The sequence below is a fragment of the Lemur catta genome, chromosome 6 (assembly GCF_020740605.2).
Source record: "Lemur catta isolate mLemCat1 chromosome 6, mLemCat1.pri, whole genome shotgun sequence".
In the NCBI taxonomy this organism is placed as follows: domain Eukaryota; kingdom Metazoa; phylum Chordata; class Mammalia; order Primates; family Lemuridae; genus Lemur; species Lemur catta.
In genome coordinates this window covers 58,013,235-58,040,788 of record NC_059133.1, presented here as the reverse complement: position 1 = coordinate 58,040,788, position 27,554 = coordinate 58,013,235, and the positions used below count along the sequence as shown (strand labels likewise).

Below are 27,554 nucleotides of genomic sequence, written 5' to 3'. Positions count from 1 at the left end.
GCGGCCCTGATTTCTGTCGCCATCTCCAACTCCCCCTATTTCATCATCCCCTGTAGAGTGAGAAAAGTCCCCTACGTCGTGTCACCCTGTCCACTTCTAACAGGGCCCCTGGGCCCCAAGTTCCTATGGGCCTTGGGCAAGCCGAGTAGCCATCTGTCCTTTCCTCCCCTTTCTCACCTGCGAAATGGGAACGATAGGCCCTTCCTTCCTTGTCTCACAGAGATAGGGGTTGGGAGGATACAGCTTCTGTTCTGTTCAACCCTGCAGGGACATATATAAGGAGGTCTTTCTGGAGACACTTCCAGTTCTGTCTCAAAGCCTCTCCAACCCCCTGCTCTGCTCTCTTCCTGCCTCCACTCTCAGCCTCCATCACCCCTGTCTCCATCTGCCCCCCCATTCCAGAGCTGGTTTCACTCCCTTTCCCAGCCTTGTCCTTGGGGCTCAGCCATCACCAGGCCCCATTTTCTGCAGCTGACGCAGTGTCACTGTGGGGTTTGCAATCTCAAGAGCTGGGCTCAGGTCCCAATTTAGTCACCCACTGGCTGTGTGACCTTGGCAAGGCCCTTAACCTCTCTGAGCTACAGCATCTCCTATAAAAAGGAGGATAAGAACCGAGCACTGTTCATCCCAGACTGACTGTGAGACACAGGTTATGGCAGTGAATGCATGTTGAAGCCCCCAAGTGCTGCACGCTGCATGTATTCAAGTTGTTATTATTAACTGAGGAATCTCTTATCGGAATGTCTTAGGCTGCCCCAGAGTGAGGACTCAGCGATGAGCCTAAAAGAAGGATCTGAACTTCCTAGGATGGGATGAGAAACCAAGATCTGGGACAGGTGGGGGCGGCCCCTTACCTTCTGCTTCCCTGTTGTCTCCCAGCTAGACCCACCTAAAGACCAGAGGCCTTAGGTAGGCAGGTAAATTATTAAAATCTTTATTCTACTTCATTTTTTTTGGAGACAGTCTCACTCTGTTGCCCAGGCTAGAGTGCAGTGATGTCATCATAGCTCACTGCAACCTCAAACTCCTGGGCTCAAGTGATCCTCCTGCCTCAGCCTCCCAAATAGCTGGTACTACAGGCATGTGCCACCATGCATGACTAATTTTTCTAGTTTTTGTAGAGACGGGGTCTCAAACTCCTGAGTTCAAGTGATCCTCCTGCCTTGGCCTCCCAGAGTGCTAGGATTACAGGCATGAGCCACTGTGTCTGGGCTTTGTTCCAATTCTTCTTGCCCCTTGCCCACACCAGTTTCCCACACACTACTCAAGCCTAGATCTCTCTGTCCAGAGGCTCTCTCAGCCCCCGCAGGCATGAGCCCTTTCTCCAGCAAGCTGGCCCCTGGCCCCCAGCACCGCTGCTAAAGCTCTGCCCCACTGTTCTGGATTCTGGCCTACCCTTCCTTTCTACATCTGCGTTCTGGAGGTGTTTTCTTCTTCTGTTTGACCGCTCAAGTGCCACCTCCTCCAGGAAGCCCTCTTGCCCCCTTATTGGGGTTAGATGCTCCTCTTCTGTGATGATGCAGCATCTGATGTAGCACCTGTCACATGGCACTGTGAAGTTTCTTGGTCTATCTCCCTCTTAGACCCTAAGGATCCTGTCTGGAGCAGTTTTGCCTCAGCAGGACTGAGCACAGTGCAGGCATGTGGCATGCACTCAGTACATTGTAGCTATTAATATTTCCAGAGGGAGGACAGAACTTCCTTCTGTCTCCTGCTGCTGCCTGGGGCCGCTCACCCCCTGTCCTCTCCCTGTGCTTGCTCTTTGAGCCAAGGAGTCCCAAACTCCTGTGGCCAGCCCAGTCCGGGGGCACCAACTGCTCAACAACATGGGCCCAGGGTTCCACAGTATTGTTTAATGAAACAATTAATTTCCATCCCCATAAGGCAGCTCGGTTTCACAGTTATTCATCATGTCTGCCATGCCCTTCTCAGTGACACACCACAGTAGGAGCCGTTCTTTGAGGAGGGTGAGGTTCATTCAGACTCAGCCCTGTGCAGGAAGGGGATGGGCCATGCTGGGGTGGGGTGGGGGCGCAGGCGTGGACAGGACGGCTGGGGGACAGTAAGGGGAATGATATGTTCAAAGCCATGGTTCAGAGAGATCTATCTGCTGTAGTAATTTTTGTTATTATAGTATTTTCTCAAATAAGAAAGAAAGTTTGGTCTGTGAGCAGCATGTGGGAGGGATTGAGAGAGGAAGAGAGTGAAAGTGAAGGGAAGCACAGGAAGGGCCGCGGGCCTCCCCCAGAACACAGTGCATGGTGCCTCCTGGGGCTGTACATGGAAGAGGCCCTGCCTGGCACCAGGAGCCTCTAGCTGACTGCCCATAGGACATCTCCACCTGGACATCCCACAGGCCCCTCACACTCAACTTGATCCCACCTGAGTACATCAGCTCCTTCTTCCCTTTTCATACTGGCACCATTCTCCCAGGGACTCCACGGGCAACTCTGTCCCTTCTGATGCCCCTTCTCCCTTTGTCCCACATCTAGCCTCTTCCAGTCCTGTCAGTCCTGTCCCAAACTGTCCCTTCTCTCCATCTTTTCTGCCTCTGGATCGCTTATCTTTTTTTTTTTTTTTTTGAGATGGGGTCTTGCTATGTTGCCCAGGCTGGTCTCAAACTCCTGGCCTCAAGTGATCCTCTTGCCTCAGCCTCCTGAGTAGCTGGGATTACTGTACCCAGCGGTAATCTGGCTTGTCTTATTTTAAATTATGAAACAGGAATGGAGCATTTGTCAGATGCCTGGTTCTGTTCTAAGCGCTTTATAAATCTTAACTCCCTTAGTTCTCACAACTTTCAGTTTACAGATGAGGAAACTGAGTTTTAGAGAAGTGAAGCATCCTTCCCAGGGCCATGAGTGGGGCCCAGGCAGCCTGCTCCAGAGCTGGGCTCGGAGCCTCTGCCATAAGGCTATCAGGAAGTCTCCATGCTTGTCCCTTCACTTTCACTCTCTTCCTCTCTCGATCCCTCCCGCACGCTGCTCACAGACCAAACTTTCTTTCTTATTTGAGAAAATACTATAATAACAAAAATTACTACAGCAGATAGATCTCTCTGAACCATGGCTTTGAACATATCATTCCCCTTACTGTCCCCCAGCCGTCCTGTCCACGCCTGTGCCCCCACCCCACCCCAGCATGGCCCATCCCCTTCCTGCACAGGGCTGAGTCTGAATGAACCTCACCCTCCTCAAAGAACGGCTCCTACTGTGGTGTGTCACAGAGAAGGGCATGGCAGACATGATGAATAACTGTGAAACCGAGCTGCCTTATGGGGATGGAAATTAATTGTTTCATTAAACAATACTGTGGAACCCTGGGCCCATGTTGTTGAGCAGTTGGTGCCCCCGGACTGGGCTGGCCACAGGAGTTTGGGACTCCTTGGCTCAAAGAGCAAGCACAGGGAGAGGACAGGGGGTGAGCGGCCCCAGGCAGCAGCAGGAGACAGAAGGAAGTTCTGTCCTCCCTCTGGAATCTCCTCACCATCTTCAACAACTGGGCCCAGGCTGAGTGAGAGTGGAGGGATTCAAAGACCAGGTGGCAACATTTTCAGGGCTGCTCCTAGGGGCCGAGGAGGTTTGGGCCCCAGGCATTTCCTCTCTACTCCTTGCAGGCTCACACTATGTGGCATGGTGGCCCGTCCCACTTCACGTTCTGCTCTGGTTGCCAGCCAGCTCTGTTTGGGACAAGTGTCAGGGAGGGGAGGGGAGGGGACCAAAGGGGTGGACAGAGGCAACTTCTCATTTTACAGACGTGGAAACACAAGGCCAAAGAGGTTGAGTGACTAACCCAAGGTTACACGACATGTTGTGGGGGGACAAGCCAGGGTGAAAAGGGTGCATTTGACCCCAGCTCAGGGACCATCAGCTCAGTGACAACACGTAGGCTGGGAGTGGGGGAGGAGTTGGAAGGTTCTGAGGTTTCCTAGGTGGGCAGAATCAGAGCCGTGCAGGCACCTGTTCCCACATCCTTACTGATACCCCACGCACACATGGACCCACACGCCAGCCTGCACTGCTCTGTCTCCCCTCTCGCAGGTAAAGACAGAACCTGTGCTTTTGAGACCAGTGATGGCAGAGGCAGAGGCAGGGCCTGGAGCCCAGGTCACTCACAGTAGGCAGGTTTCTCAGGGTGGGCCACGAGAGGTGGGTGGTCCGGGTAAGCTCAGGCATCAGGCTGCTTCCTCCCAGTTATACCTGGGCTTCAGCCGTGGCAGCCCCCCAACCCCCAGCGGCCCTACAGCAAAGAACTCAGCACACCTGTACTGGTCACCTGTAGCCTGGTTGCACAACCCCTCTATGCTGGGGTTTCTCTTCCTGCCTCCCTGCCCACTTCCCACTGTGCCTCCCCAGATACAGTCTCCAAAACACAGGACATAAGCCAAAGCCTTTGGCAAGCATCGACATCCTGAATCACCCTTCTTCCCAGCTGCAGGAATTGCTGGGTAAGATGTGAAACCACATTCCTGTCCCTCCCTCTTCCTTTCTCTCCCCCTTCTGCCTGCTCCTGCGGGCTTTGCTGGGAGCCGAGGCTGCAGCAGCCCTTGGCTGAGTGCAGGAGAGTCGGTTTCCAGGCTCCTCACCCCAGCCTCGCCTTCCACAAGCTCTCAGCAGCATTTCTCTCCTCAGCAGGCCTGGGTCAGGTACTCTGCAGATTAGATAAATGGAAAAAACCAGAATTTTCAGGAAACTGCTGTTCGAGTCCAGGCTTAACCGCTCACTTGCAGTAGGCCCTTGAGAAGTCAATTCTTTCCCCTGGATCTTGTGTCTGCACCTGCAGTGCCTAATGCCTGGGATGGGCACAGGTCCCGTTACCATCACATGTGCTGCTATGTGTGTGTGTTTCTGCTCCTCCACCAGGTGGAAAGTTCCTTAAAGGCACGGGCTGTGTGTCTCGAGCCTTGCGGCACCGTCCCCCAATTCCTTGCACCTGGGAGAGTTCAGCAGCAAAGAATGCCGGCTTTGGAATCGGGTCAGAGTGCAAATTCTGACTCTTCCAGTTACTAGATGACTGATGTCAGGCAAGTCGTTCAACCTTTCTGAGCTTGAGTGTCCTCACCTGTAAAATAAATATTCATTAATGAATTCATTTATTCAACCAATATTTAGGAGGGCCTATTACATGTCAAGCATTAATATGCATATTAACCACCATAGACGCAAACCCCTGCCCTGTGGGGCTTACTTCCTAGTAGGGACTGTTAGTGCTCGTCTCAGAGAGCGACTGATTGTGAGCACTCAATGAGACGACATATGGACAGGGCTCAGCACAGTGCCCGGCACGTGGTAGGCCTGACAAGTTAGAGCTATTTTTGTGAACATCCATTCAGAACCATTTATCGGGAACTCACTATGTGCCAGCACCATGCTAGGTGCTGGGAAACAAAGATGTGGAACATCATCCATGCCCTCAAGAAACCCGCAGTCTAACACACCTACTATGTGTCAAACAGCACCATCTTCATCTTCAGAAGCTTATGACCAGAACCAACTTGTATTACATGCTACAAAGAACCGTGAAACTCTAGAATGTCAGGTGTGGCAGAGACAGCTGTTCACCCCCAACATCCCTCAGACAAAGCTGCGCATGACTGATGATTATCAGCACTGTGCTTCGGGGGGATTCAGAAAAAGGAGAGGTTATACCTGGTTGGGAGATCAGAAAGGATTGGTGGGAGAGAGGAGTGGCCTTTGAGCTGCATCTTGAAGAAAAGAATAGGATTCAACAGACAGAAACCGTGGTGGCCAAGAGGAGGCACTCCAGGGGGCCAGAATGACACGCAAATAAAGGCATGGAGAATGGAAAACATGAAGCACCAACTTTGTGCTTAATCCCAGGAAGAAGATGGCCTCGCCCAGCGTGAGGCTGGAGATTGACCCAGGCAAAGCAGCTGAATTCACAGGAACAGGAGGCAGCTGCCCAGGAAGTGGGGTTCCCAGCCCTCTGCCCTTGGCTGAGACTACACCAGGCTCAAAATTCCACCGTTAGAAATTCCTCTCCTTGGGCAAACATTCGGGTGGGTGGCAAAGCATCCCCAGAGGAATATCACGGAATAACATGGAAGGATGGCTCTGGGCCAAGGAGGGAGTGATGGGAAAAAGAGACCTGGGGACAGTGGAGAGCCAGCAGTACCACAGTCCTCACCATGCCAGGTCTCGTGCATGACCTCAGTGCTACAGGCCATCTGTAACTGATGGAACGCTGCTGGACTGGGTCACTGGGAAGGGATGAGCAAGTGTCAGTGCTGTGTCCACAACCTCCCCTCCCCTGGCCAGGGCTCCTCAGCCCTTCCTGCTGTGCCCCTGGGAGGCGGGCAGTGCCAGGCCCACACAGCCAGTCCGTTTTTTCAGTGTAGTTTGGCCCAGTGGCACTGTGGGTTGCTCCTCCCTGCTTGGGTGGGAACTTGCACTCCGTGTTCAACAACGTGTGCCGAGCACAGCCGAGTGCCAGGGGGGCAGCTGGGAGTGCAGGAGTGAGCAGGAGACCCAGTCCTTCTCTCCAGGAGCTAACAAGCAGCCCAGGGCGAGCAGACATTAATAAACAGCCACACACTGAACGCATAATCACGCTGCCACGAGGGCTAGAAACAGGGCAGTCACTTAGACAGGAGAGCGGAGGCCTGCGGGAGCCCCGGAGGCTGGTGCAGGTGGTGAGGGGAAGTGTTCTAAGCAGAGGGAGCCCGTGCAAAGGCTGCGAGATGGGAACGGGCTGGGGCAGGCCGCCCCGGGAGGACTGTGGGAAGTTATGGGGTGGGGGGAGTGAAGGGGGAGGTGACCCACTCAGATTTGCAATTTGAAAAGGCCCCTCTGGCTGCAGGACAGAGGAAAGACAGAGGAAACCACGGCTGCCATCAGCAGAGGTGACAGAGGTGACAACCCGGGGCCTGAGGTGGATAGTGAAGGTAGAAGAAATTCACAGATTCAGGACTTGTTTGAGGGGTAGATGGCCAGGGTCCGGTGAAGACGATGAGAGAGAGGGAGAGGTTTCTGGCTTGAGCAGCTGGGTGACTGGACAGGAGGTAGGCAGAGGAGGGCCTGGTGGGTTCTTGGAGGGTTGCCGTTCGTAGTGAGCGACCTTGGTTCCATCCCAAGCCCCTTCGCTTTCTGGCTGTGTGATGTGACTGGCCGATAAGGGTAACATTGAGCATTTAACATAAGCTAGGCACCGCTCAGTTGCTACGCAGGCTATTTTGTTTAGTCCTCACGACAGCGGTAGGTCCCCTTATAATCTCCATTTTACAGACAAGGATATGGAGACTTAGGTTAAGGAACTCGTCCAGGGTCTCCTACAATTGGCAGGTGATGGCACCAGCCTTCCAGCCCCTGTAGCCACCATGTCATCCACTTCAGGGTCTCAGTGTCCCAGCCAGTTAAATGGGGTTAATGGCAATTCCCTCACTGAGCCAGGAAGCTCCCTGCACAGTGTGACACGTGGCAGGTATTTACCAAGTGCCACATCCCTTCCCTTTCTCCTGAGCCAAAAGCTCTGTTTCACAAGCCAGGAGCCTCGTAAATATTTCAGTGGTTTCTGTGTAGTCAAGGCTGTGAAGCCTGTTCTCTGCAGCACCTGTGACAGTGAGATCTGGAGATGTCTCAAGGCCTGTTACAAGTGTTTGATCAGCTGCATTTTCAAAAAAAGACCTTTCCTCCGAACAGCTGACAATCTCTGCGGTGAGATAGATCTGCAGGCTTTTTCTGGAGAGAAGCCAGAGCATGAGCCGGCCCATGGTCCCGTTTCCAAACACGGCCACAGCCAAGCGCTGACAGCCATGCATGGGCTGCTCCAACTGCACACTCACACCCAACCTATAGACTGTCGAACCACGGGGCCTGAAAGGGCTGCAGGGAGCCCAGAAAAGAAAGAAAAGGAACAGACTGTGCCCCCACAGCAGGGAATGAAGTCAGAACTGAGAGCAAGTAGACCTGGGCCTGTGTCTCTGGGGTTAGGGTTAGGGTTAGGGTCATGCCCACACCTACCCAGGCTGGGTAGACTAAGCAGAAAAACCTATGCTGAGGCTGGGAGAGGAGAGGGAGGACGGAAAGTCATGGGGACTGGACGGTGTGACCTCTCAAGGGGTCCTCTGGCTTGATGGTTTTGTGATTTTAGCTATTGGGGGAGGAAGTGGGGGAAGAAAGTCACTTGACTGGGTCACCAAGAAGAAGGAACAGGGGGACTCTGCAGAGCCCTGAGGCATCCAGCCTGTCTCCCATCCACAAGGCACAGAGAGCCCCCACTGGGTGGCTGACACTGTGCCAGGCCCCACCCTCAAGATGTGGCAGAGAAGATAAGACAGGCCCACGTGAAACTGTTGAACCCAGGGCCAGCAGGCTGTGTGGGAAGAACCTCAACATGGGCAAGTGATGCAGATGGAGGCCGGGAAGCCCTCGGGGAGTTGACATTGCAACTGATCTTTGAAGACGACACAGGATTTTTTAAAATGTATGTTAAACAGGCCCAGCGTGGTGGCTCATGCCTGTGATCCTAGCACTCTGGAAGGCCAAGGTGGGTGGATTGTTTGAGCCCAGGAGTTCAAGACCAGCCTGAGCAAGAGCGAGACCCCGTCTCTACTAAAAAAATAGAAATTATCTGGACAACTAAAAATATACAGAAAAAATTAGTCACGCATGGTGGCGCATGCCTGTAGTCCCAGCTACTCGGGAGGCTGAGGCAGGAGGATCGCTTGAGCACAGGAGTTTGAGGTTGCTGTGAGCTAGGCTGATGCCACGGTATCTAGCCTGGGCAACAGAGTGAGACTATGTCTCAAGAAAAAAAAATGTATATTAAACAGATTACTTTTTCCAATTATACAAGTAATGAATCTATGCTCATAATATAAAAATTTTAAAGAAAATGTAGAAAAGTAAAAAGAAGAGAATAGTTATCTAGTTCCAAAACCCAGAGAAAACCATGGTTGAAATATAGGTGTGTTTTCTTCTGGTCTTTTCTCTATGTTACGCTGCCTTCCTTGTTCACTGAATTTTGTAGCTTTTGAAGGGTAGCATTTGGCAGCTGCAGTTGAAGGAAGAGGGGGAAGGCATTTGGAATGCAGGACACGGCAGAGCGAGGGTGTGGTGTTTCCAGGCTGTTTAGGTACCCACAGGCAGGCAGGACCCTTAATCTCCCTGGGCCCCAGCCCTCAGCTCTGAGTGGTTAATAGGCCACACCCTTGGCCCATCTTCAGCCCATTCTTCTGCCTGGCACCTCAGGCTGGGACTCCAGGCAGGAACAAGGCTGCAGTCCTCCTTCCAGGCAAAGTCTCCCAGGGAGGTGGAGCCTGTTTCTTAGGTAACGGAATTATGTCTCCAGCTGCAAAACTAAGTAAGGCAGACCAAATCCCAGGATGGGTAGTCTAGATCTGTGCTGTCCAATATGGTAGCCACTAGCCACATGTGGCACTTCATATTTGGCTAGTCCAAACTGAGATGTGCTATAGTGTAAAATGCACACTCGGTTTCAAAGACAGTATGAAAAGCAAATGCAAAATATCTTTTTTGTAATTATGTTGATTACATGTTGAAGTGATAATATTTTAGGTATATTGGGTTAAATAAAATATGTTATTAAAACTGGTAGGTTTTAAAATGCAGTGGCTCATGCTTTTAATCCCAACACTTTGGGAGGCCAAAGTGGTAGGATTGCTTGAGGCCAGGAGTTTGAGACCAGCCTGAGCAACATCGGAAGACCTCATCTCTACAAAACATTAAAAAATCAGCTGGGTGTGGTGGCGCACGATGCCTATAGTGCCAGCTACTCAGGAGGCTGAGGCAGGAAGATTGCTCAAGCCCAGGAATTTGAGATTGCAGTGAGCTATGATAATGTCACTGCACTTTAGCCTAGATGACAAAGTGAGACACTAAAAAAACAATAAATTAATTGATTTAAATTAAATTAATTTTACCTATCCTTTTTACTTTTCTTGTTTATCTTTTTTTTTTTTTTTTTTGAGACAGAGTCTCACTCTGTTGCCGGGGCTAGAATGCCATGGCATCAGCTTAGTTCACAGCAACCTCAAACTCCTGGGCTAAAGCGATCTTCCTGCCTCAGCCTCCTGAGCAGCTGGGACTACAGGTGTGCACCACCACACCCAGCTAATTTTTTATATTTTTAGTTGCTCAGCTAATTTCTTTCTATTTTTAATAGAGATAGGGCTTCACTCTTGCCGAGGCTGGTCTTGACCTCCTGACCTCAAGCAATCCTCCCACCTCAGCCTCCCAGAGTGCTAGGATTACAGGTATGAGCCACCACGCCCCATCTTTACTTTTTTGATGTGGCTATTAAAACAATTTAAATTGCATTTGTGACTGGCATTAGTGTCTCATGTTATATTTCTTTCTGTGGAACCGTGCTGATCTGTGTTGAACCATTCCCCACTTCCTACTCTGGAGGGAAATCTCCCAGGGCGAGGTTATGGGGGAGACTCCATGGAGAGGGATTGTGACACTTTGGAGCAAGATCCACCCAGACCGGGAAGGAGATGGGGAGGGATTCAAAGGGGGTATATAGCTAAGCCTGACCGGGCTCCTGGGAAGAGGGGAGTGTGGAACACGTATTTTCTCTTTTACCCTCATCTTTCTCTGTTAGTAGACTATGAGCACTCAGAAAAATAATTCATCTTTATATCCTCAGGGCCAAGCACAGTGCCTGCCACAGACTAAGTGCTTGAAAACATGAACTGAATTAATGAATGAGGGGAGGGATAGGATGGGGAGAAAATCCAGACAGCAAAGCACTGGGCTGAGATGGTGCCAGGCCTGCCTGGGTGGCTCCAGGGCTTGGAGTGTTTGGAGATTTTAATCCTTAAATCCTTTAGGTTATAATCTCCCAGAGAGCAGGGAAGCCAAACTCTATACACCACATGTGCACTTCTCGGTAGCTAGAGATAACTGGGAACAGGCAGTGAGGACACCCCAGGGTCATTGCATCTAGCCTCCTGCCTCTCTGCCCCCTGCACAGGAGCAGATTCCTCCCACGCCTGCAGTCCTCCTAGGAGCTCCAGCCTGCCCCTTCCCCATATGCACACGCACGTGGGAGAAGTCCAGGCTGTCTCCCCACACTCGGGCCAGGGTGATAAAGGTCACACGTGTAGCCCCAGGCAGGAGGAAACGTTGAGTTGCCTCCGCCTGGTACAGCCTGCCCCCACTTCAAGCCTGGGCCCTACCCTTACTTAAGTCATGGGTCAGCGACTCTCAGGAGCACCCTCCTCACACACCTTGACTCTCGAGGTGGGGTCCCACTGGCAAGTTCCCAGAGGCGCCACCCTTAGCAAGCCTCTTCCAGTCCAGCAGCGGGCAAGGTATCGATGTGGCAGGATCGGGAAGAGCCCATAGATACAGAAGAGATGCCAGAGTGGCTCAGGTGGACGGACTGTGGGCTCTGCATATTGAGAGGCAGACTATTGTAGAGCATAAGCACCGGGGCTCTGGAGCCAGGACACCTGGGTTCAAATCTCAGCTCTGCCGCTTGCAGTATATGACCTTGGGCAAATTAACTAACTTCTTTAGACCTTAGTTTTCTTATCTCTAAATTAGGCACAAAAGTCCCCTACCCATAGGGAGGTTCAGAGAATCAATGACTGAAAACAAATCAGTGCCTCATGCATAGTGAGCGCTCAGTGTTGGTGGACAGTTTAGCTCCACTTGCAGTTGGGGAAATAAGGCTCAAAGAGGAGCAACATCTAGATGCAGTTATAAAGACAACATGGTTTTCTATTACTCAGTTTTTTCTTTTACTTTTTATTATGGAAAATTTCAAACATATATACAAAAGTAGTAAGAATAATACGATAACCCCGATGTACTCATCACCCCACTTCAGTGGCCAATTGAGTTTCATCTGTAGCCCTGGCATGCCCTGGGTTTCTTTGAAAGCAAACCTTGGGCATTGTACCATCTCATCTGTAAATATTTCAGATGTAGGTCTAAGAGAAGAGGACTTCCTAAAAAAAAAAATAGCCACACTACCATTATTACACCTGAAAAACTAACAATGATTTGATTCAAACACCCAATTTCTGTTCCAATTCTCCAGTTTTCTCATTTATAAAATAATTTGTTGAAATCAGAGTCTATATAAAGTCCACATACTGTGTTGCAAATGTTTGATGTCTGTTAGGTCTCTTTTAAATTACAGATTTTCCTTTTGTCTCTTTTTCCCCCCTTATAATTCATTTGTTGAAGAAACCAACTCGTTTTTCCTGTAGAGTGTCCCACAACCTAGCATTTGGTTGCATCCCTTTACTAGAGGCTTGATGGGATTTAGGTTCAACGTTTGCGACCAACGATTTCACCGGTGGTTTGTGTCCTTCCATGGGTGACACGTAATGAAAGCAGCTGTTGGAGATCAATGCCTGGCTCCTCTATTTTATTAGAGTTTGCAAACAGTGATATTCCACCACTCCTTTGTGCACGTAATGGCTGACGCACTTTTACCGAGAGAAACTTCCCTCTCTCGACCATTTGGTTAATGTGAGTTAACTTTTATCAACTATGCAGAAAAAGCAGAATCAGCGCTTCTTTCCCTTTATTTACAGTTTTCAAAATAATGAACTAGTTCCCTAGCATCTCTAAAAGTGATCGATGATTTGTTTCTTATCATGAACTCATGGATTTAAATATATTTAAAATGTGTCAACTTGTTGCCATTATAATAAGGGTATTTTTTAAGAATTGTTTTTCTGGGCCAGGCATGGTGGCTCACGCCCATAATCCTAGCTCTCTGGGAGGCTGAGGTGGGTGGATCCTTTGAGCTCAGGAGTTCGAGACCAGCCTGAGCAAGAGTGAGACCCCCCCCCACCCCCGGCCGTCTCTACTAAAAAAATAGAAAGAAATTAGCTGGACAACTAAAAAAAAAAAAAAATATATATATATATATATATATATATATATATATATATAAATTAGCCGGGCATGGTGGCACATGCCTGTAGTCCCAGCTACTTGGGAGGTTGAGACAGGAGGATCGCTTGAACCCAGGAGTTTGAGGTTGCTGTGAGCTAGGCTGATGCCACAGCACTCCAGCCTGGGCAACAGAGTGAGACCCTGTCTCAAAAAAAAAAAAAAAAGAATTGTTTTTCTGGCTTCAATTTAGGGAACAAGAGCAATAAAAATAAGGGGCAACATGGTAAAGTCAAGAGAATTGTGACTTTGTAGTCAAACAACCCAGGGGTGGAATCCCAGATCCACCACTTACAAGCTGGGTGACTTCGGTCAAGTTACTTAACTTCTCTTTCCTTCTATTTCCTCATCCCCCAAATAAGGAAATGAGTAATAATAACTAGCATTTACTGAGTGCTTACCCTCTTCCGAGCATTGTGCTCGGTGTCTTAAAGGCGTGATGACATTTAATCCTCATATCAGCTCAGTGAGGCAGGAGCTACTATTCTCATCGCATGTCAGAGATGCGGATGAAACCAAAGCACTGAGTGGTTGAGCAATTTGCCCAAGGTCACACACCTGGAGAGTGACAGAGCAGGACTTGAACTCAGGGCAGTCTGACTCCAAAGCCTACTGTCCTCCACTGGTTTTTGTGAAGCTGTGAGAGGACGATGGTGATCATTCATCGTGTGCCTATTGCCAGCCCTGGCAGATGGAAGGACCAGGGCCCAGAAAGCGAGCAGCGCCATCTTTGTCACTTCCCCTCAGAAGTGGAACACAGCCAGGCTTGGCACCTGGGGGGCAAACCCCTATTGCAGCTGCCGTATCTCCCCCTCCCCAGCTTCCTCCCTCACCTACTGTGACCCAGGCCTTGCCAGAGAACACGGCTGTTCCTGGTGAGTTCAATTTCCATTGCCTTTATGGTTCTCCTAATTGCTTCATTAATCAGAAAGGGCTGATTGCAGGCAAGTTCCTCCTGCTCTCCCAGAGTCAGCTGGCCTGGGTGGCCCTCGGCAGTCTTAGAGGGCAGAGATTCCGGGGGGTGAGACGCTGATGGAACACTGAGGGCAGCAACGATAGCTGTCATTTCCTGAGCACCTCCCACATTCCAGGCCGGGCCAGGCCCTACATTATCTCACATCATCCTCACAATGCCCCTCAGAGGTGGGTCTTGCTATTATCTCCAGATGAAGAAACTGAGGCTGAGAGGTTGAGCAACTTTGCCCGAGATCATTCAGCTGTGAGATAGCAGAGCCAGGAGTCTAACCCAGGCTGCCCAGCTGCACATGAGATACAGGCAGACGAGGAAGCAGGGTATTGCGGGAGCAGGCGATGCTGGGACTCTCTGGGCTGCAGAGGGAGGGGGCATTCCTGGCACAGGGAACGGTTTGTGCAAAGGTGTGGAGGTGCGAAACGGTATGGCCTGTTCAGGGTGGTGACTAACTGTGGCCGGAGTGAAGGGTGGGTGGAGAGGAGTGGCAGCAAGCAGGGAGGGGCTGGGGGCTGGGGCCCAGGTGGAAGAACCTCAGGTTCCAGGCTGAGGAGCTGAACTTTGTCCTTTGGTGGGGGGGCTAACCACAGGCAGCATTAAGCAAGAGGGCCCATGACAGAGGTAAGGTGGGTCTGCGTGGTGAGCTTCCTGCAATACGTTACCAGGTGGAGTCCTCATGTCCACCCTGGAGTCAGCCCCATCTTACAGATTAGGAAACAGACACAGAATGGTTATGAGACTTGCTCAGGCCACACAGCGGGCCCCAAGCCAGTGCTCTGGCCACCACAGGACGTTGCTTCAAAGCTCAAGGCCAGTGAAAGAGGCAGGGGCGTCCTTCATTTCCTGACTTCAGCCCTGCTGCTGCTCAGCCACGCTGGAGAGCGTGACATGAAGACCACTGGGCCTGGGCCCCTGCATCTCTGCCCGCTGAGAATGCGACAGAAAATAGTAAGAATGAACATTCATTGAGTTCCACCTATGTGCTAGGCACTGGGCTAGGAGAAAACTGGATGGAGAGCGACAGCACCAGGTACCCTCTCTGATTCTCTAACATTCCGGACTGAGGGTCCCCCAGGCTAGACTAGGAGATGCCCCCAGATCTGCCTGAAGAGCGAGAGAGGGCTCCAGGGGAGAGAATCTCAGGATTGCCGGCTCGGCCCCAACCATGCGACCTTGGACAGAGCAGGCCTCTGGGGGCCTCGGCAAGCCTGTTGCCAAGTGAGGAGCCGCAGCAGAGAAGGGGGTTTTAATATCAAAGCCTTGAGCTTCTCAAGCTGACTTGGGAGGTCTAGGGAAGGGACTTTGGCTGGGCATTTTAACAAGCTCTGCAGGACACTCTGAAAGCACACCTGATTAGAAATAGCTAGATTATCCAGGTCCTTCGAAATTCAGCTCAATAACTTCAATGCAACCTGTTTATTGAGCACCCGCCATGCCAGGTACCATTTTGCAGGTTTGGGGTACATGAGCGAGCAAAAGAACACGATGAATAGGTAAAGTTTCTAGCAGTTAGAGGTGCTGTGGAAAGAGCAAAGTGGTGCCAGGCAAGGCGATGAGGAGGGCAGGGATGTGGCAGTTGCAGGACTTAGTAGAATGGGCAGGGCCGGCCTTGCTGAGATGGGCACGGGTCGGGGAGCACGCATGCAAGGTGGGCAGTGTGGCTGGAGCCGAGTGGCCGAGAGCTGGGCTGGGCTGGGGAAAGAGACAGTCACGGGCTGCTGCTCCTACATGCCAGTGTTCTAAGATGCATTCAGCACTGCCCTGAGTATCTTGTCCTGATCCGGATCCCACACCTGTCCCTGCCCTGACTCCCCTTCCACTCAACTTTAATTTCAGGGACCACCCATCACAGCAATGCCAGAACCACTGACAATTTTATTTGCATAGGTATGCATTTTGTATACCTTAATCCTAAGTGTCTTCAACCTCTCCTATCTTCTGTCTCACCCAAGTAGCTCCCCTTCCCTTCCTGAATCCTTCCAGGGGCCTTAGGTATTTGTGACCTGGAGGAAGGGGAGCAGGGCAGCTGGAGAGCAGGTGGTCAGTGTCATCCCCACTGTCCCAGGGAAGCCGGGGCTTGGGGTGTAGCATCCAGGAAGGAGTGGACCCTCATCAGTAACTTTCCCTGACATTGAGCACTCACTCAGCTTCTCAGTGGGAATCTCAAGGTGAACAGGACTGTCCTTGTCCCCTGGGGCTCTCCGCCTGCGGTGAGGTAAGACAGTGGAGCTGGGTAGGGAAGGAGATAAGCACATACCCAGAAGATTCTCGAATGTACAGTGCATGGTTTGGCATTCTCATCGGCATTGTGGAGGGAGGAGAAGTACATGATCACTCAGGGTTGCAGAGTTCAGCTGGCCACGATCTACCAGCTTGGGGACTCTGTGCAAATCATTTAACCTCTCCTCTCAGGCCTGGAGAGCTTCAGGCTCAATATGTACTTGTTAAATGAATGCACTTCAATTTCTTTGTGTGTTAAATGGAGGGGATAGTGATATCTTTTTTTTGAAGACAGAGTCTCCCTTTGTCTCTGGGGCTAGAGTGCCATGGCATCAGCCTAGCTCACTGCAACCTCAAACTACTGGGCTCAAGCAATCCTCCTGCCTCAGCCTCCCAAGTAGCTGGGACTATAGGCACAAATCACCACACTGGGCTAATTTTTTCTATTTTTAGTAGAGACAGGTTCTCACTCTTGCTCCGGCTGGTCTCAAACTCCTGCCCTCAAGCCATCCTCCCGCCTCAGCCTCCCAGAGTGCTAGGATCATAGGTGTGAGCCACCATGCCCCAACAATAATGATATTTTTGACTGAGGGCTCCTGTCCACTTGCAGTGAGTCTGCCCCCAGCCCTCCTCAGCCGGGCTTGCACATCCCCTTGCTACAGGGTCAAGTGTGCCAACAACCGGGTCATCCCTGCTGAAAGGAGGATTATTCCAGCTAGCAGATGTGACCTTGACTACAAAGGGCAGCACACAGCTGATGTAATGGTCATTTAAGTTCCACAAATGTAAGCTGCTGCTTTCATTGTGACAGGTGATCAATGGCTAGTGTTGCCAACTTTAGCAAATGAAAATACAGGACACATTTAAATTTGAATTTCAGATAAGCAGCAGACTTTTTTTTTTTTTGAGACAGAATCTCACTTTGTTGCCCGGGCTACAGTGAGTGCCGTGGCGTCAGCCTAGCTCACAGCAACCTCAAACTCCTGGGCTTAAGTGATCCTCCTGCCTCAGCCTCCCGGGTAGCTGGGACTACAGGCATGCACCACCATGCCCGGCTAATTTTTTCTATATATATTTTTAGTTGTCCAGATGATTTTTATTTCTATTTTTAGTAGAGACGGGGTCTCGCTCAGGCTGGTCTCGAACTCCTGACCTCGAGTGATCCACCCGCCTCAGCCTCCCAGAGGGCTAGGATTACAGGCATGAGCCACCGCGCCCGGCCTAAGCAGCAGAATTTTTTAGTATAGGTATGCCTTATACAACAAAAAATTATTCAATGTTTATCTGAAATTCAAATTTAACTATGTCCTACATTTTATCTGGCAACCTTACTGATGGCAGCTCATTGATTGGCTGGGGATGACAAGGTTGTGGGGGCCAGGAAGCGGCTCTGCGACAGCTGTCTAGAACTGAATGGAACGTGAGGATGAGTCCGTGTCAAGAGTCCCAGTGGGACTGTGGGATGGTTACTACATGATCCTCTTAAGCCTTTGTTAGTGAATCCCCCAGACTCAGGCCTTCTTCCCTCCAGGCCAGAATGAGCTGTCCCACCAGCACCTGCCTGGATGCTGCCCTCCCTGAGCTCTCAGGCTCACTGAGGTCATACCGAATGGCAATATTTATACCCCTAATCGTGTGCCCACTGTGGGCCAGGCGCCATGCTGGATGCTCTATGGATGTAAGCTCACACAGCTGCATGAGTGGGATTCAAATGTAGGTTGGTCTGGCCCCAAAGCCAAGATCTCTTTCTATTGCAAAATGGTATGGCCTGTTCCAAGACCCAGGCCTCCAGGACAGAGAGGGAGGGAGCAGGAGTGGAAATGAGATATCCTGAAGTGGCCTCCTACTGTGTCCCAGGCACTGCATTAGAACTCATTGAGTTGTCATAAAAATCTTGTGACGTTCATTCTCTAGTCGACTCTGGAAATTAAATACCTTGTCGAGATCACACAGTGGTGGAGCAGGGATTTGAACCCAGGTCTGTCTCAACTCAAAGCCTAATTTTGCCCTCCTTTGTGTGCATGCATCATGGGATGACGTGTGTGTGTGTTCTCACAGGCAAGTCCTACCTTCAGAGCAGAGCTTTCCAGTCCTACCCAGGCCTTCCTCTCTCGGGATGGGCCTGGGGCCTTGGAGGAGGTCAGATTCTAGTGGTGCTCACACAGGGCTGGCTTCCTCAGGGATCTGTGTCGTCTGCCCACTGTCCCTCAATCAGCAGCTTCTCCTGGGCCTTGCCCTCCTCTGCCAGGGTCAAGGTCTCTTAAGACAGTAGGCAACTGGCTCCCAGGCTTTTGGGGGGTGCATGGATGTTGGAGGAGACATGGCCAGGAAGGGACGGACCAACATCACGGATGCCTCGCTCTCCCATCCCTGCTCTCTCGCTCCTGCACGTGTGCTCTCTGTAATCTCTAGAATCGAACAGTATTTAAGCTGGAAGGGGCCTTAGAAAACATCTAATCTTCTTTCCTCATTGTACAGAAAGAGAAACGAAGACCCAGAAAGCAGAAATGACTTGTAAAGATCACTCATCAAGTGGACGGCACAGAGGTTTAGAACCTCTGCTTCCTGGTCCAGCTCCTTCCACTACTCCACATCCATGCCTCCCTCTGCCAGTGGGTTGGCATCCACCCTGGTGTGTTACAGCCACAGGAATCTTAAGTTAGGGAAGGGGCTGAAGAATGTCAGTGGAAGATTCAACCATCTCCGTTCAACTCCATGGGGAAAAGAGAGTGTTCAACACATGGTGTTGGGATGCCTGGATTATTGTTAGAATGGGGATAATTAAGATGGAGTCCAAACAAATCCCATTTGGATCAGTTTTTTGTTTTTGTTTTTTTTGAGATGGAGTCTTGCTCTGTTGCCCAGCCTAAAGTGCAGTGCAGCTCACTGCAACCCCAGACTCCTAGGCTCAAGCATGGATCAAAGACTTAGATGCAATAAAACCATGTAAGTTATGTAAGGAAATATGGGTAAGTTGATTTATATTTTGGGATGGGAAAGATTTTCTAATCAGGATGGAAAATCCAGGAGTCATAAAGGAAAAGATTGATGCATTCCACCACATAACAATTATTTTTAAAATTTCTCTATGGAAAACTACCATAAAAGTATGTTTCTAGTAACTGAGAAAACAGATGACAAAGGGATATTTCCTTAATTTACAAAGAAACTCAAACTAATGCATAAGAAAAAACAAGTCTAATCATTTTAATTGCTGACACTTATTGATCATTTACTATGTGCTAGATACTATTTTAAGTACATAGATTACGTAATTCTCATAGTAAGTAAGCCCATGAGATAGGTGCATCTCCATTTCATAGATGAGTACACTGAGGCAGTTTTTTTAAAAATAGTCAAATAATATATACAAATAGATTGAAGAAAAACATATCAATGACCAATAAACATATAGAAAGATATTTGATATCACTCATAATTCAAGAAATGCAAAGTAAAGCTAGAATTTATTTATTTATTTATTTATTTTTTAGAGACAGGGTCTTCTTCTGTCGCCCAGGCTGGAGTGCAGTGGCATAATCATAGCTCACTACAACCTCGAACTCCTGGGCTCAAGTGGTCCTGCCTCAGCCTCCTGAGTAGCTAGAACTACAGGCATATGCCACCACACCCGGATAGTTTTTTATTTTTTTAAAGAAACAGGGTCTCACTCTTGCTCAGGCTGGTCTCGAACTCCTGAGATCAAGCAATCCTCCTACCTCGGCCTCCCAGAGTGCTAAGATTACAGGTGTGAGCCACCAGGCCAGGCCCAGCCCAGCTAATTTTGTTATTTTTTGTAGAGATGGGATCTCACCATGTTGCCCAGGCTGGTCTCAAACTCCTGGGCTAAAGCCATCCTCCTGTCTCAGCCTCCCAAAATGCTGGGATTACAGGTGTGAGCCACTGTGCCCACCTAAAGCTATTAATAGAATTTAGACATCACTTTTCCACCTCTATTCTATGATTGGCAAAAATGAAAACATTTGCCAATACCCAGGGCTGGTAATGGTGTGTGGAAACAACCTAGTTAATAGAACTGTTCCTCTACATAGTCTGAGTTCTATCCTGGTATTGGTTATGTCACCAGAAAACTATACATTTGACCCATGTTAGCTTAGCTGCCCAGGCGAAAATGCCTTCAGCCAAGTTCCATTTTAATGTTATACCCTTGGTGTCTGTTGTTGGCTGGCAGAAGAAATGATCACATGAAAAACTGCATTTCTTTTGTCCTGGAAAAGCTACTACTAAAAGCATTGTCTACTATGGTAATCTATGTTGCCTACATAAAGAAAAGGACCCAAACAGTAAATTAGTATTTACTACCAGGAAATTTACGCTCCTGAAGACCTGACATATTTCATTTTATCACATAATGGTAATTATGTAAACCACTCTGTTTCTCTTTTCTCCTTGACTGCCAGGAAGCTCAAAGCCATATTTCATGATTCACTATAGTAACAACATAACTAGTGTGGTTGGCACCTGACTCCTCATCTTAGCATCTTCTTTTTTCCTTCTTTCCCCTTTCCCCTTCAATTGGTTTCTCTCCTTCCACTTGCTTTTTAGTTTTCTAATTCTAATTTAACAAAATTATTGTAAATGTATGCTTTTTGGAAACTATCTCAAAATCTTTTGGAAGTAGGTGGGATATAAGTTATAAATAGATAGTCAAGCTCCCTTATTTTATAGATGAGAAACTCAAGTCCTCTAGAAATTAAATGACTTACTCCAATCTGTTAATTAGTACCTATCTGTGTGCACATGTGACTCCTACTCTATTATAAGCTACTTAGAATTATATTTGTCTCTGAGACACTGGAGACCAGCTTTGAACCAGCCACATGGCAGATGTTCAACAGATATATATTGATTGAAAATATTGTAAGTGCTGTGAAGAAAGGGACACTTTTGCATGGAATAATATCTGGCACATAGTAGGTGCTCATGAGAACTTGATTAGCAGCAGGGCATGGCCTCAGCCTCTGGCCTTGCCCCACCACACCCTAGCACCTCCATCGTCCAGGACTCTCAGGGCCTGGCCCAATGCAATCAGTCTGCCTTACACCCTCGCTCTGCCTTTGTCTACACCCTTCCACCTTGACGCTCTTGCCTAGTCCAATTAGTTTCCAAATATTTTTGAGTTTCACCCTGGGTGAAGACTGGCACCCATGTCCTCCACGTCTCCTGGCCCTGAGATGCCTGCAGGGTAGGGCATGGCATCACCTTTTGAACCACGTGCAGCACCCAGTTTGGGCTGCTCATTAGTGGTAACTGGGGATGAGGAAGAGGAGGGGAACCCATAGTTATGGCTCTCTCTGTCCTTGTAACCCTCAACTGGTATGTGTCCCTATACTCCTGGTTGGGGAGAGGGGACAGCAGAGGTTGGTGGGGTCACTCTTCCTGTCCTTTCTTCTGTCCTAGGAGAGAAGGAGACAGACAGGGAAGTTGAGCTGGACCACACGGGCAAGGTGACAGAGACAGTTTGCCTCTGCCCTACTCCTCCTACAATGCTGGGCACAGAGCTGGCTTCCCATTGGCTGCCCAACCCACATCCTCTGCCCACGCCTCTCCACCTGGCTCTTCTGAGCAGCCTATAGAAAATTGCTGAGGTCTGGGCAAGGCCATTTGACCCAGATTTCCTGGCCTAACAGGCAATCTGTGTTGAGAAACTGGACTGGGCAAGCCAAGCTTCACTGGACACACCAGCCAAGCCACAGGGAAATTCAGCCTGGAGCTCCCCTGAGTCAGTCACAGCTGAGACTCCAGCCTCCTGTGAGGAGTTGGGTCAGCCACCCCCAAAGGCAATTTTGCCCAAGTGAGATGCTTTGCCCTTTCTTCTCTCCCAGGACTTCATACTCATCTTTGCAATCACGTGGCGATGCTGTCAGATGGGAGGAGTGAGTGGTCTCAGTGTGGTCTCCCTGTCCTAGTCTTTGCATGGGTCAAGGGTTTGCCTTACACAGCATGCTCCAAGAGGTTCCCGTGTGTACAGAGGGTGGCTTTCCACACTGCTCAGACCAGGCCACGGGAAAAGCAGTGAGCACCACGATTCAAGCTGATCACGGTGGATTTGTACCTTCCTCTCTCTTGGTGGCAGAACTACCAGATTAAGATGTGCCTGACGCAGGATCTGAACATTCTGGAAACTCTTGCCCACTTCTGTGAGAAATGATGGCCCAATTTGTAGTACCAGGTCCACCCTTAACTTTTGTAGGACGCAGGCAAGTTCTCATAAGAGTTCAATCAATATTGAAAAGGTATCAGTCACACTAACAAAGTGTTAAATAAAATATATTGTCTGCCTAGGCCAGGTGCGGTGGCTCATGCCTGTAATCCTAGCACTCTGGGAGACCAAGGCAGGTAGACCGCTCGAGGTCAAGAGTTCGAGACCAGCCTGAGCAAAAGCGAGACCCCGTCTCTACTAAAAATAGAAAGTAATTATCTGGCCAACTAAAATATATATAGAAAAAATTAGCCGGGCATGGTGGCGCATGCCTGTAGTCCCAGCTACTCGGGAGGCTGAGGCAGTAGAATCACTTAAGCCCAGAAGTCTGAGGTTGCTGTGAGCTAGGCTGATGCCATGGCACTCACTCTAGCCAGGGCAACAAAGCGAGACTCTGTCTCAAAAAAAAAAAAAAGAAAGAAAAAAAGAAAAAAATATATATATTGTCTGCCTACCTTGACAATATACTTTCATAATGACAAAACTTAAAAAATGTGTACAACTATGGTTTCTATATAGCTGAGAGTTGGCAAAATATCAAAAGACTAAATTTAATTATTATTGCACATCATGGGCTAGCAATGTTTGGTTGAATAATATAGTAAAAACACCAATTATATAGTTATAATCAAGATTTTTATATAATTTATGTTCTGTTGACAGTCATGCCAAATTGGACAACCTTTTTTGGGTCATTATTGTTCTTAGATAGTTTTTTGTTAATTTCAATTTGGAGAAACTTCACTCTCCCAAGGCCAGAAATTATCAATGTAATTCTCGAAGCAATTCTTGGATGCAGGACAAAACCATGAATTTTATGTATCATGTACAAACAAAATAACAGGATGGCATATGATAAATCATGGCTGTCATAAAAAAGATTACAAAAATGTTTTTATTTCATTATATAAACTGCTATCCTATACATCATGAAATTTTTTTAAATTAATATCTAGGTCTGTAGACCAGAAATTCTCCAACTTTTTGAGGTCAAAACTCCTTTCCACTCTTAAAGGTTATTGAGGGTCTAGCACAGTGGCTCATGCCTGTAATGCTAGCATTTTGGGAGGCTGAGGCAGGAGGATCGCTTGAGCCCAAGAGTTTGAGGTTGCAGTGAGCTACCATCACGCTACTGCACTCATGCCTGGGCAACAGAGCGAGACCCTGTCCGGAAAGAAAAGAAAGAAAGAAAGAAAAGAAAGAAAAGAAAGAAAGAAAGAAAGAGAGAAAGAGAGAGAGAGAGAGAGAGAGAGAGAGAGAGAGAGAGAGAGAGAGAGAGAGAGACAGAAAGAAAGAAAGAAAGAAAGAAAGAAAGAAAGAAAGAAAGAAAGAAAGAAAGAAGAAAGAAAGAAAGAAAGAAAGAGAAAAGAAAGAAGGAAGGAAGGAAGGAAGGAAGGAAGGAAGGAAGGAAGGAAGGAAGGAAGGAAGGAAGGAGAGAGAGAGAGAGAGAAAGAAAGAAAGAAAGAGAGAAAGAGAGAAAGAGAGAAAGAGAGAAAGAAAGAAAGAAAAGAAAGAAAGAAAGAAAGAAAGAGAAAGAGAAAGAATTAGTCTTACAAAACATCCCTCAACTGCCACGTGCAACTTTTGTGAATACTGCACTAATTCATAAGTATATCCAGGACCAAGAATTGCAACATGAAGGGAAGCAAGAATATGGACACCGGACACTTGGCATTTCTAGGAAATGATACTTTGTTATGTAAGAGTCTGTTACATTCACTGGATCTGAGAAGGTTTGGATGAGGTGATCAGGTTTGTTGTTATTGTTGTTGTTGTTTAAGAGACTGGGATTACAGGTGTGAGCTACCACACCCAGCCTAATCAGTCTTTTTATTAAAATCACTTCTCCCAAATCCTTCCTGTGCTCTGCCCTGAAAGCAGTGTCCATCTCCCACGGGGCAGCAGCACGACCCACAGACCTCCTAGCATCAGGATTCCATAGATTTGGGCTTCAAGGACACAAGAGATGTAGAGGAGTATCTCCCCGGGGCCTGGCCGGTGTTGGTCATGAGAGTGGATGCTTAGGCGCCAGGCCATGCTGTGTCCTGAGAGTCAGAGATCTTTAATAAATCCATTCTGTGGCTGTACGTGACAGGACAGAGCCCTCTCAAGCACTGGGCCAGAGCAGGAGCCGCTGGCCTGGTCTACCTGCAGTGCTCCTGTGTTACCGAAAGCTCAGCACTTGTCTTCGAGGCCGGCTGCATCACAAGAATAAAAACAAGTGGTTTGGGGAGAAGGAAAGAGAAGTTTCCTACTTTGCCAGCAAAGGAGGAAAAATGGTAGACCTTCTCGTCTCAAAATCCACATTTCCTGAACATAAGCAGAAATACTGAGCTTTTAAAGGGAGGGCCCTCAGTTCTCACTATGTTGTTAATGATTCTAATCATCTAATCTATCTCTGCCAAGGACAAAGCCCCACCTGGGCCCACCTGGGGTGGTTGAGCTCTCTCCTGTAACACAAAGAACAAAAAGTCTCCTCCCTGCCTCAGGGGTGCAGGCCAGGCCACAGTTCTCAAAAAGATTGGGGAAGTTTTAAAGAGACAGAAAATATTTTTGCCATTTTTTCAGGCCATTCTCTCTGTTACACATTCCCCACTCCCAATGTTACGCTTCCACGTCTGTGGGAGGAGGGGCGACTGCTCCGTTACACCTGCACAGACCTTAGGATGCAGAATCACCAGATCTTGGTCTGAGAAAGGACCTTGGCAGCCGGCCGGGCCACCGCACAGGCAGCAAATTCTCCACATGTGGTGGCAGAGGCGGATGTGCCACAAAGCTCATGACCCTTGAGCTTCAGAGCCCTTTTAGGACCTTGGAAGAGTCCCAGCAATGCATTCACATGATCATATATTTCCGTAAATTTTGTAATTTTTATCTTTTTCTTAAAGAGCTCACCCCAAATTGTATAAGCTTCGGGAGCCACACAACCTGGATCCACCTCCGCATGGTGGGGCTCTTCCCTGCCGCACTTCTCTTGAAGGAAAGTTGAATTTTGAGATGGAAGAGCTGGATTTGAGCCCCAGCTTTGCCACAGACGAGCTGTGTGGCCTTGGAAATAACAACAACAGCTGCGGTTTGTTGAGCTTTGCTATGTCATCGGGCACTGTTCTAAGCCTTGGATGTACTTAATCTCGTGTAAAATTCAGAAATGGCTCTCAACATCTCAAAGCTTTGGTTTTCTCTTTTGTGCAAAGAGGATAGCATCCATCTATACTTCCCACCTTGGCTCTGTGCACTGCTGGAGGGCAGGCCCTGCCCTAGCCACCCTGTGTCCAGGAGCCCAGTCCGGTGGCCGAGGCGAGCGTGTGCCTCGTGGCTGAGCTGACAAAGGCAGGCACTTCGTAATGTCAGCTCAGAAGTCTTTTCTCCTGGGGTGGAAGCTCCAACACTTCCAGACCAAGAAACTTAGGCAAGTAGTTAACCTGCCTAAGGGACTAATAACATTGGTACCTACCTCCTAGGGCCGTTCAGAGGCTTCAACAGGATAATGTACGTAAAGCACTTAACACATGACACATAGAAGGCATTCGACAAATGTTAACTATTATTTACACTACTAGGCTGGCAACTTCACTTTTAGATAGATTCGTTACAAATCAACTCCTGGCTTGGCAAGGGCAAGGACTGTCTCCTGCCCAGGGCCAGCCTGATGGCCCCAGAGCTCTTCATGGCTCGTCCTTGTCCTGCGTGTTCCAGGCCCTCTGCATGTCAGCGCCAGCCTCCCTGGCCAGTGGCTGCAGGCATCCCATCCTCACCCCTCCTTTGCTGGTGGCATCCTCCTGCCTGGAACATCCTCCAGTGACAGTGTGAGGATTGCTTTCTCTTTTTTGAAAAAAGTATTTTTTTTAAAATACTTGTTTCCAAGTTTATCGTGATAAGCACGAGTTATCTATTTTTATTGAGATATAATTCACACCACTTAAAAATTCACCCTTTTTTTGTTTGTTTTTCAGACAGAGTTTTGCTCTGTCACCTAGGTGGGAATGCAGCATCACAGCTCACTGCAACCTCAAACTCCTGGGCTCAAGCGATCCTCCTGCCTCAGCCTCCCGAGTGGCTGGGACTACAGGCATGCACCACCACGCCCAGCTAATTCTTCTATCCTTTTGTAGAGACAGGGTCTTGCCCTGCTCAGGCTGGTCTTGAGCTCCTGGCCTCAAGCCATCCTCCCACCTTGACCTCCCAGAGTGCTAGGATTACAGGTGTGAGCCACTGTGTCTGCCCTAATTAATTTTCATTTAGAGGTCCAGATTTATTCTTTTGCATGTAGATATCCAGTTTTCCCAGCATCATTTGTTGAAATGTCTATTATTTTCCCATTTCTCCATTGCCCTGGCACCTTTGTGGAAAATCAATTGCCCATAAATATGTGGGTTTATTTCTGAATATCAATTCTATTCCGTTGATCTATTACATCTTTCCTCAAGCCAGTACCACACAGTCTTGATACTCAATACAGAGTACCACTGGAGCTTTGCAGTAAGTTTTAAAATTAGGAAGCATGACTTCTACAACTTTGTTCTTTTAACTCAAGATTGCTTTGGCCATTCTGAAGCATGAATTATTTTCATCGAAGGAAAAAAGTTATTGCTATTAACAAAATTCTACATATTCAACTCATTCCAACCCAAATGCTATCTTCTCTAGGGAACTTTCCCCAGACTCACCACTCAGGGTCTGCCTTCCTCCGGGCATTTTGTTAGTGCTTCTCTTGTAACGTCTTGTATTTAAGTGAGGTTGCTGGGATCACAAATCTTTCTGGAAGATGAGCTCGTTGAGGGCAGGGGTAATGTCTTTTCACTTGAAAGTATTTCCCCTGGCCCTGGCATAGAGCCCGGGACTACGGCGGGGCAGAGGATGTGCCAAATGCAGGAACGAGTGGAGAAACAAATGAGTGCTGTTGAGTCATTCACGCAGCTCATATTCTGATCAAAACCGGAACAAACATTCTCAACAAAGAAGCGCTTAGGAAATGTAGTCATTAAAGTCTTGGTTACACCTCTATTGACAAGCGTAGTCATGTGTTGTTTCACTGGAGGTTTACTTAGTTTATTATAGTCATTATAATGCTTGTCAATAAGAGAAAAATGTTCCCCAAATTACTTGAGGTATTATGTGTGAAGTGCATACTCAGGCATTCCACAGCCAGGGCCCCGCCTCAATCAATACGGTAAGGCGATGACAGGTCTTATCAAAGCATTGGATCTTACTGAAACTAAAAGATTATTAGCCTTTGAATTAGCTCTCC

General features: G+C 48.6%; 1 long non-coding RNA gene across 1 annotated transcript; it reads right to left on the bottom strand.

Annotated features, from left to right (window-relative positions):
• Positions 1-147: 147 nt before the first annotated feature.
• LOC123640397 lies at positions 148-27,182 on the bottom strand. Its single transcript, XR_006735971.1, has 4 exons — positions 26,974-27,182; positions 4,774-5,058; positions 4,583-4,647; positions 148-261 (listed from the first exon to the last, which is right to left on the bottom strand). It is a non-coding gene; the product is annotated as an uncharacterized LOC123640397 (long non-coding RNA).
• Positions 27,183-27,554: the final 372 nt, after the last annotated feature.